The following is a 10,094-nucleotide window of genomic DNA, read 5'->3' on the forward strand; positions in this document are numbered from 1 at the left end:
CTTAAGGAGGGCTTCTGTGCAGAAGCCTGCGAAAAGACAGCGAACAAAGGAATCAACCCTGGTTTGGCACGCAGAGAAGAACACGAGAAAGACTTTAACAAAAAGAAATGGCGACTAAACCAAACCGGAGCCAAAATAAAATGTATTTGGTCAAGCGGGTTTATGTTCGAGGCTAATCTAATAGCCTAAAACATTACCATGTTTATATAAGATAATCGCGGTAGAAACTTTAGGGTAGATACCACTGCCACCAGCCAAGTGTTAATGTAAAGGGAGCGAAACAGTGCTCCAAGAGACACAGACAAAAAGGGATAAGAATTAACCCTTCCCAATATGTAAAATGGGGTCTCCTGGGTCTGTAGTATAAAGAGACTGCATAAAGTTAATGGCAACTTTACATGTTTCTGGGAGACAGTAGTCAGTCCCAGAAAAATGGAGTCAGAGGGAAGTCTAAAAGACAACCCTGTGTTACTGCACTAAGGGTGGTGTGTAACACATACAAAAATGGTGCTTATGGGGTAGGTGAGGCTCCAGAGACCAAGATCACACAAATGGTAAAAACACACACAGCAAAACACATGTAAGAGTGGGAAAAGGGCTCACACTCTTACCAGGGGAAAAAATAAATCCTAGAAATCCAGCAAAGCTGCTGAGGGTCTCAATAGGTAAGGGAAATTAGCCATTTATGAGAATTCTCCCTAACAGGGACAGGGACATGCTCTACTTCACTTCATATCACCTGGGTGTTTATTTTCTTAGCGAAGGCTTTTAAGAATTTTTGAGTACCTCCTTTTTCATATTCGGTGGATTTCTAATATTTTTTGATTTGTCCTTTTACTGAACTCTTTATTAATAAGACAGACATGCCATTATTCATTTACATTAATATCCAGTGCCTGGGAGACATCCTAGGAGGCCCACTAGTCTTACATGACTTAGCTGCACCATACTCCAAATACGAGGTCTGTACATGGATTCGATCCTCGGGTACTATAGTTCTGGCTTCCATTTCTTCTTCATTAGGCTGCAATAATCCAGAATCCAATTGATTCTGAACGTAATTACATTGCTGCATGCCCAATTCTCTTTTTAAAAGTGTAATTGATTATGCTATTTCATTTAGTAGGGAGGAATGCGACCGCCCTCCAAAGCCAACATTATCGTATAAATGAATCAATAACTGTCGGACTAAATTTACTGCACCAGTGGAAGAGGGATGCGTGGAAAGACCTTCTAATGAGGATGAAAAAAACATTTTAAAAACTATCTTCATAAACCAGAGGAGGAGTTTTAAAAGAATTACTGTGCTCACCATGGTCATGTTCAGAGAAGGTACGTTTACTCTTGGCGGTATGAACAACTTCATTAAAAGACATTGGGCCTCATTACGAGGTAAGCGTTAGAGGGTTAATGGCACCGGTCAAGCTGCCGGTCCCGTTAACCATTTACCGCCTCATTATGAGGTCTGCTTGCGGGACCCGCTAAGGACGCCTGGTAGAACCAGGCGTCCTTAGCGGGTCCCGACAGCAGACCAGGATGCTAACAAGGGGCCCGTCATTAACGGGCCTGTTGTTAGCATGCTCCCCATTCCCTTGAGCCCTATGGTGGCTCAAATGGAAATTGGGATGTACCAGGTCCGGGTTCCCTGAATGCGGAAATACCGGGCCCTCCAAGTTCGGAATGGCCCGGTATTTCCCCATTCCAGGAACCCGGACCCGGTACCCGGTATGGGGGTAGCCATGTCGCTAAAAGCAGCATGGCTACCGCCATACTTGTAATGAGGCCCATTGTTACTTGACGGGCGGCGCTTGGGTTTACTGACATTTCTCCCAGTCCGGATATTTCTTTCTCCAAACTTTAAATGTCTTCAATCAGTGAGTCATGAGCAAGTCCAGTTTGTTGAATTGATTGTGAGGGTAATGACACAGGGGGCAGATGCAGTAAGCAACTCATTTCTCAACATGTTACTCCCCTGAACAGCTTTTTCCATGATAAGGTAGTTAGTAATTATACTTCCCAGATTGAGGGTCCCTATGACCTCACTAGATTTTGTCATAGGCTCGTTTTTGCCACGCACGCTGCATGCCTTCTCAGTAATCTTCATTGCTTCCCGGGAAAAGAATTCCCCATCTGAAAAAGGCAGTGCCACTTGCTTCTCTCTCCGTACCAGCAAGCTTTATGCAGTACAGAACTAATCAGTATTTCGGATGCGGCGGCGGTTGCACAAATTCTCAGAAACAGGAGTCTGAACCAGAGAGGAGGTAAGCGCCAAAGTAAAGAACTTCTGGGTCTCAGGCCGTTGACTGCCACCCTTCTTGTTCTAAATGTGGTCACGTCCCAAAAAGCTGTGAAAAGCATCACCTTTAATAACACACATCAGTCGCAATGACTGACTGTGGGTTAGGTTAAAGGAGAGGAATGTGTGAGTAAAATACTGGCATACAGGAAAAAACAAGTGGAGGTATTAATAATACCTTGCTACCTTGCTACTCAAACGTATTTTGGGATTCACCGGCCGTGAACCAGTGAAAGTCAAGGCATCACGGAGCTGGTCAACTTGGGGCAAATAAACAAATCACTAGCTGCAAGATGTTCCGTGTAGAGTCTAGTGTCCATGGTCCATAGCATCTGACAGCAGCTGCCGTTCAGTGCATCCCTCACACACTGGTCGTTACCAGAATTAGAGGAAGGAACCTTATGGTGACAAGCCGCACCACACGAATAATGAGTAACACTTGAAAAATATAAAAGGGGCTATGCAATAAAAAGTAGACATCCATGGCCATTACGTAAACATAAGTAATGGTGTGACACTACATTGAGCCACCAATCTTAGGCATGCACCAATTAAGTGAACGGCATTCCCCTACAATAATAGACATTATGAACTATGAGGCTTTGCAATCGTAAATGCGAAAGGTCCAAACGAGAGGGCACTTTTAGTTTTAAGAACTTGTTAAGTAATAAGTAAATGTGTGCAATGTATGTGCATTGTCGCATGTGTGCGATTTGCCGTGTTATGTGAGGTGAATATGGTTTGCGTTTTCCAATGCAAGATCAAATTCCCTACAAGGATCGATAGTTGAAGTTAAATTTGTAAAACTCGATGATTCACCTTAAGTAGCCCAGTGAAATCCAGACATGGAGACCTTGCTCACTGGACCTTAGAAAGGCTCAGCTTCATCTCTCTGAGGAGGCCCAACGAGGATGAAACACGTCTGGGGTTAATCATGGTACTCTTTTTCAGAGGAGAATTGCGTAGCATTTTGGTGCCGGACTTCCCTGATGGATGGGACAAAGACTGATATGCAAATGGACATTTCTCCTCTGTGAAGGGTGCAGTGAGCTAAAACATGGTCATAGACCCCCCTGAGTAGAAGAAATTCCATGACACAGGTTATTTGAACCATGCTCGTTCTCAGGTGGGGGTCTGACCCCTTTGAAAAAAGCAGATATTAAAAAAATATCTTTGCCTCTCTTTTGATTGTGTGTATGTTACACTTCACAGAAATACGTGTTTAAGTTATCATTCCGCTATGATATATGTCTCTGATACGAATTAACTACTTTTGGAAGTCTGCAAGGCCATCTTACTGGGGGTCATTTTTCAGATCTCATCGACCAGATAAAGTGGGGCAAAACATTGCAGTCAACTTTTGCCACCACTTTTTCTGGTTTGTAGGATGTTCTTAAATTTGAGGGACGAAGTTGGCGAGTGGAACGGACTTAACATGTCCGCCTACTCTTCAAGCTCCACTGACAAATCTACCAGGTTTTCCACTCGCATGCATTTTTATGCTGGTGAAAAATAATGGATTCCTATGGAATCTTTCTGACTTCAGCACCTGGTAAAAGCAAGTGAATTCCAAAGGGAATCTATTGCAGCAGCTGCCTGCAATAATTAATTATGGGAGTAATGTGCACTTTTCCAAACAAGTAGTGGAAAAATAAAGAGTGTAAGTGAAGTTGCCTTTGTTTTACTCATTTCTGGAAAAGTTTAAGATTGCAGGAGGGGAGCGTTTACATAGAAGTCCAAATGAAAATGGGCCCACCGATGGAATGTAGGTGTCAAAATAAAATTACCTCCATGCACTTTACTGTTCTGTTTATGTTGTGCTCCTTTTCATTCCTCACCATATTCTTATCTGATAATGAGGGACTACATTTGGACCATAAAATGTCCTCTTTCAGAATGCAGTATGCTTGTGCTAATTGCGTTATATTGATGTAGTGTTCAGCTAGCTCCATTGAGCAGTGGTACACCTTTCAGAGATTATGTATTGTCGTGGAGACCTTTTTAGGACATGCCAGGCCCAGCTGAGACATAACGTGCCAGGCCTAGCTGAGACTGGATCGTAATCACCAGAATGTGAAGGGGTGTGTCCACTGGTGTAGCGGGGGCCCTGCCACACCAGGTCTGGGTGGGGCCCCGGCCCGGGCTTCACTCATTAGGATGAAGGCTGGTCCAGGGGTTGGAGCGTGAGATGGATGCACTCAGTAGGGTTTGGAGATGACCGTGCATGTGGCACGTGTCATATGCCAAGTTCAGCTCCAACCCCCTCCAACTTCCTCTACTCCGGCTTCCTCATGGTTCATATACAGGAACCAGAAAGCTCTCCCAGGTTCCTGGCTATTGTTTGTGAGCAATACGTAGGAGCCAAGGGTGGCCTAGAGAGATGGACTGAAGCTGGAAAAACCGGTAAGAGGGCTTTTCTTTTGTAAATGTGATGTATATCTTGCATGTGTGAAGTGCATTTCAGATGCAGGTATGTGCTATGGGTCAGTGAGTGGTGGGTGAATGAGAAGAAATGTAATAGTGTGTGTTTGAATGTCCTGGGTGGGTGGGTGAACGTGTGCCTGTGTGGAGAATGCAGTGAGTGTGAATGCACGAGAAGGTGTATGAGTGAGTGACTGGTGGGTGAATAAATAGGAATGTGACAGTGTATGTTTGAATTTTCTGGGTGGGTGTATTCCTGTTTGGAGAGTGCAGTGCGAGTGGGTGTGAGAGTAGGTATATGAGTGAGTGGCTGGTGGGTGAATGAGTAAGAATGTGATAGTGTTTGTTTGAATGTTCGGGTGGGTACATGCCTGTGTGGATCATGCAGTGTGAGTGGATGTAAGAGAAAGTGTATGAGTGAGTGACTGGTGGGTGAATGAGTAGCAATGTGATAGTGTGTGTTTGAATTTTTTTTTTCTTGGTGGGTGCATTCCTGTTTGGAGAATACAGTGTGAGTGGATGTGAACGAAAGCGTATGAGTGAGTAACTGCTGGGGGAATGATTTGGAGTGTGATAGTTTGTGTTTGAATGTTCGGGGTTGGTACGTGCCTGTGTGGACCATGCAGTGTGAGTGGACGCAAGAGAAGGTGTATGATGAATGGGACAGGTGAGTGAATGAGAAGAAATGTGATAGTGTGTGTTTGAATGTTCTGAGTGGGTGGATTGGTGTGTGCCTGTGTGGAGAATGCAGTGAGTGTGGATGCAAGAGAAGGTTTATGTGTGAGTGGTTGGTGGGTGAATAAGTATGGGTATGATAATGTGTGTTTGAATGTTCTGCAGGGGTGGGTGCGTGCCTGTCTGGAGGATGCAGTGTGAGTGGACGCGAGAGATGTGTATGAGCGTGACTGGTGAGTGAATGAGTAGGAATGTGAGTGAATGTGAGAGTGTGTGTGTGTGTGTGTGTGTGTGTGTGTGTGTGTGTGTGTGTGTGTGTGTGTGAATGTTCTGGGTAGATCCCAGTGTCAGTGTATGCAAGAGAAGGTATATGGGTGAGTGACTGGTGGGTGAATGGGTATGAATGTGATTGTATGTGTGAATATTCTGGGTGGGTGTGTGCATGCCTGTGTGGTGAATACAGTGTAAATGAATGCGAGAGCAGATGTATGGGTGACTGGTGGGTGAAAGGGTGTGTGTTTGTTTTTGTCTGTGTGTGTATGGCCCTGGGAGACCCGGATCACTAGAACATTTTTGACACATCCTTTATAGACGGTGCATGTTTTATTGGTATTTTCGGGAAAAGTCAAGTTCATGTGTGTCATAACCTGACTGACCAGCATTTTGGTGCAGCCAGTGTACCCATTGCTTACTGTGACATGACATGTATTACTCAGCATCTTTGATAAAGCAAACATGATATGTAGTATTACCATGCAAGACTGACGTTTTGGTGTAGTGCCCTATCTATTTCTTACTGTAGCGTGACCTTTTATTAACTGAGCATCTATGTTATGTTATGTTACTTTTGTTATGTTACTATGGTGAAGCAAGCATGATAAGTGTTCTTATGAGTCTAGACGGGCTTACCTTGGAACCAGTTTGGAAATGTTTTCTTATTGTGACATGTTACTTTTAATGGCCAAGCCAATGGGAGCATGCTCTTACATAGGAGTACTGGCATTTATTGGCAGAGCCAGCTTCGAGCCTAGTGCCAGAAATGATAGTATAAAAAACACCTCAAAGCGAACACAAGTATATTCTTATTGTAGCATACGTTGGTGGAGCCAGCATGGAAATGTATGAAAATGTTGTTTATACTGCAATATATTGCACGGACCGGCATGGCAATGCCTTGGCGAAATGTCCCTGTGCACTTTTGGTGACTTGGCTCTATTGTACTTTTTTACATGAGTTACCCTACACACTACAAACCCGATTGCAAACTGTCGGGCCTTTTACACAATTTATCAGAGAAAGTGTGCTGTGTAAGGCACCATTTCAACCCATTATTCAAAACATTTTCTCAGGGAAGGAGTAACAATTCCGCAGCACCTCCCGAACCTGTTTTCATTAGTTTAGGCACCCTCGCTATGGTAGGGACACAATCACACACTTGTGGCAAATTTGAACACCCTTCACTAAAGCAACTGGTATATTTGGGGACCAGGCACCGCCCCCTTCTGTCTGCACCAGGTGAAACATTTAAGCTTTGATTAAAAAAGATAAATTACTTCTTTCACCCAGTGCAGTGCACATGTGCCCCTGCTGCAGCATAATCATCATGGACCGGGTGTGGCATGCCCTGTGCTTTGTTAAGGAGCTTGGGTGGGGTGTGGGGGGTACAGCATTGCTTGCAGGGGTGCCCGCAAATAATGTGCTACGCCACTGGGTGGGTCATTGGGACAGTACAAGGCACTCTGCCATTGCTTTGCCATATCAACAACTAGTGGCACAAGGAGAAAGAGTGATGTGCCCAGAAACACACGGATTGTGTGGTCAAGTGTCGGAGTTGAGAGTGCAGTCCAGGTCTCCCCGCTGCCAAGTTCGGCAACTTGGACACGTGCTATGCCTCTTTTTATCCTTGGATGAAAACTGAATAAATCATGAGAAATACCGCCACCCAGTGAGTGCCCTTTGCTCTCTGTAATCGACCCCCACCCCAGTCTGCCACTGTATAATGGAAACAATGGGCAGTGATTGCATCGGGGGTGGGGGCAATCGACCCGGTGCGCGGTGCTATCTCGGTGAAGCCAAGCATTGCAGAGTCTGCCGGCAGCAGGGAGATAAAGCGCTCGGGGTAAACTGCAGAGCCAGCGACCCGATGCAGCAGCCAGATCTGGCAACACCTCAGGCCCGTGGCCAATAGGGAACGGCGGTTTAAACATGCACTAGGCTACGGCACCCCGTGCACTCGCGAACAAACGTGCACTTAAAAATAATCTCAATTTTCTGTCTCAGAGGTTATCCTGAAAAAGGTACGAATCACGATGTACATGGATGCTTGACTGAAAGTGGTGCAGTCTGTGGGTTCTCCAGCGTGTTTCAGTGGTTAGTTATCTTCACAGGCGCTGCAAAGCTGCGGGGAGCCTTTCCCGAACTCCTGTTATAATGACAGTAAGGGAGCGCCAAAGTACACATTTACTCCAGGGCAGCATTACCAAATGTGTGCAGCACTAATCCCCTCCCCCAAAAGCCCCCCCCCCACCGCACCTTCATCACATTCTGCTTTCGGTATTTCAGGATCACCGGAATCGCACACACTGCGGAACACCTCATGTCCGTAGCGCCCCGGGTAAAATAAAGTGCTCTGCTGCTTCTTGGCGCTAGGTCCATGCGACATGAACACATTTAAAACAATGCGAAATAAAGCAATCCCCCGACATTGCTTGAAATGCAGATCTCCCCCAACACCCGCAGATTCGGGTTAAAAGACCCTCTCCCCATCGGTCACAGTAAGAACCTGGACGGTGTTCCTGTGTGCCCCCGTGTGCCCTTCTGTTATCAGAGTCGGGGGCTTCTTTCACACGGGGGGGGGGCGTTTTTCCGCACGCTTCCAGGGATCCCTCTCTCTGGGGCATTCGCCTCTTGCAGGCAAACTCCCCCCGTGTGTCTGTCTCCCAGTAGGGACCCGATTTAGGTGGGAAGTCGGCCGGAGGCACTCACAGAGGTTCCCGTGGGGCGGGTACAGCGGCTCGCACAGCGCTCTCCAAGGTCCTGAAGCACAGTGCTGTAAGGATATACTCTCAGTTCCATATAATAAGGTTGGGGTGTATGGCTCTCTAACGTTGTGAATGTGGTTCTTTGGCGCAGCCGTCCTCTTTCAGACCCGCACGGGGCTGGACAGCGCCACCACACCGTTTGATGTACAGGCCGTGGCCAGGGTCTAAGTGTCAGCCTTAGTATATGGCGCCGTGTGTGTCTTTTCTGTGAGGGACGGGGGGCGCGCCCAGTTAGATCACCCATGGTGGTGATCGATCACAATTTGTGTCAGCGGTGCGCTGTTCACGCACTCAGACCTCACCTCAAGCTTAGAAGCGCAGCGCGCCTCTGCCACATGCCACCTGTTCGCAAAGCAAGAGTCCCACACCAAAGGCGCAGGTGTTCAGCCGCCAAGTAAAATCACCCCTCGGGGCGGGATGCAGAGGCTTACCTGGAGAGCGGAGGGCGCCGTGGTCGCGGCGGTGCCTCTGCGGCTGCTACACGTGGACTTGGACTGGGATCCGCGGATTCATCCACAGACTCGCAGCGCAGACCCCGCCTCCTCGAATGTGGCACGGGAGCCGCAAATTGACCCGCAGTGTCACCGGCGGGGTTCACACGGAGAGGAAAGTGTCCGTATTTTAGTTTCCAGCAACTGAGGCGTGGAGCGGTGCGGGGCTGGCGTAGGGTCGCCAGACTGGAGCAGGCGCAGCAGCCAGGATTGGACTTGGGGGTTCACTGTGCCAGCGCGCAGCCCTGCCTCCCCTGTCAGAAAGTTGCCGCCTTGCGCACCCCCCTCCGCCGATCCACGCCTTGCGCACTCTGCGCTGAGATGCCACGCGCTGCGGGGGATCCCGTGCACCAGAACTCTGGAATCCGCCACTTCGGGACGGCTGTCGATTCGTATTTCAGACGAGTGAGTTAACATTTCACGCAGATCCCCGCAAGGGAAGCGTTCCCCCGTAGGATGTGCAGCCGCCCCTCTGAGGTCACCCACCCTCGATCTGCCTCCTGAGACGTCATTGCCGGAGGCTTTCGAGCTGCCAAAATGCCACGAAATGCGCGATTAGGGACGCACCCCCGCCGACCCGCTGCCGAAATCCTCATGAGAGAGCATAGTGGACGGTGACTGAGTGACACCCGTGCCGGTATCATTCTAGATTGCGGCCTATATTATACGTATGATTACGTCTAGAATATCATTCTAGACGCACAATTCTAGACTGGGGTCTCCAACTCGATCGCAGAGTGAAATCCCCTCCATCTTTTCAGGATATCCACATAAGATATGTGGCTATATATTAGCTGATAAGAACATTCACCAATATACTATTTACCCCCGTTTGTGAATAGATCTAATGGGAAAGTGTGTGAGGATACGTATTCCCGCCAACATCTTGGGATGCTGAATCCCTTCAGTGATTGGATGAACTGTGCTTCCAGATGCGCCGCCCCCCCTCTCTTACAGCACCCCTATTGTTGGATTGGTTTCACACTTAAGCAGAGGCGTAGCCGGGATTGTCTAACAAGTGGGCCCTGAAGCTCATGTGGTTGGGCCGACCACAGTGACTTTAACAGCTGTAAATGCCCACACAGCGCTGCTTAGCGGCTTTACAGAATATGGGCGTGCCTTACCTGCGCAGGCCCTACCCTGTCTACGCCTCTGCACCTAAGCCCTCCC

At 47.7% G+C, this 10,094-nt stretch overlaps 1 protein-coding gene across 1 annotated transcript in view; it reads right to left on the reverse strand.

The window, feature by feature from the left end:
* LOC138515885 (neuropeptide FF receptor 2-like) overlaps nt 1–9,382 on the reverse strand; it is a 620,178-nt gene extending 610,796 nt beyond the window's left edge. The window contains exon 1 of the mRNA XM_069630644.1: nt 8,865–9,382. The gene's annotated coding sequence lies outside the window, so the exon portion shown is untranslated. The remainder of the gene's footprint in view (nt 1–8,864) is intronic.
* Between the last annotated feature and the right edge of the window lie 712 nt (nt 9,383–10,094).

The sequence above is a fragment of the Ambystoma mexicanum genome, chromosome 6q, assembly GCF_040938575.1.
Source record: "Ambystoma mexicanum isolate Mex_15411 chromosome 6q, UKY_AmexF1_1, whole genome shotgun sequence".
In the NCBI taxonomy this organism is placed as follows: Eukaryota; Metazoa; Chordata; class Amphibia; order Caudata; family Ambystomatidae; genus Ambystoma; species Ambystoma mexicanum.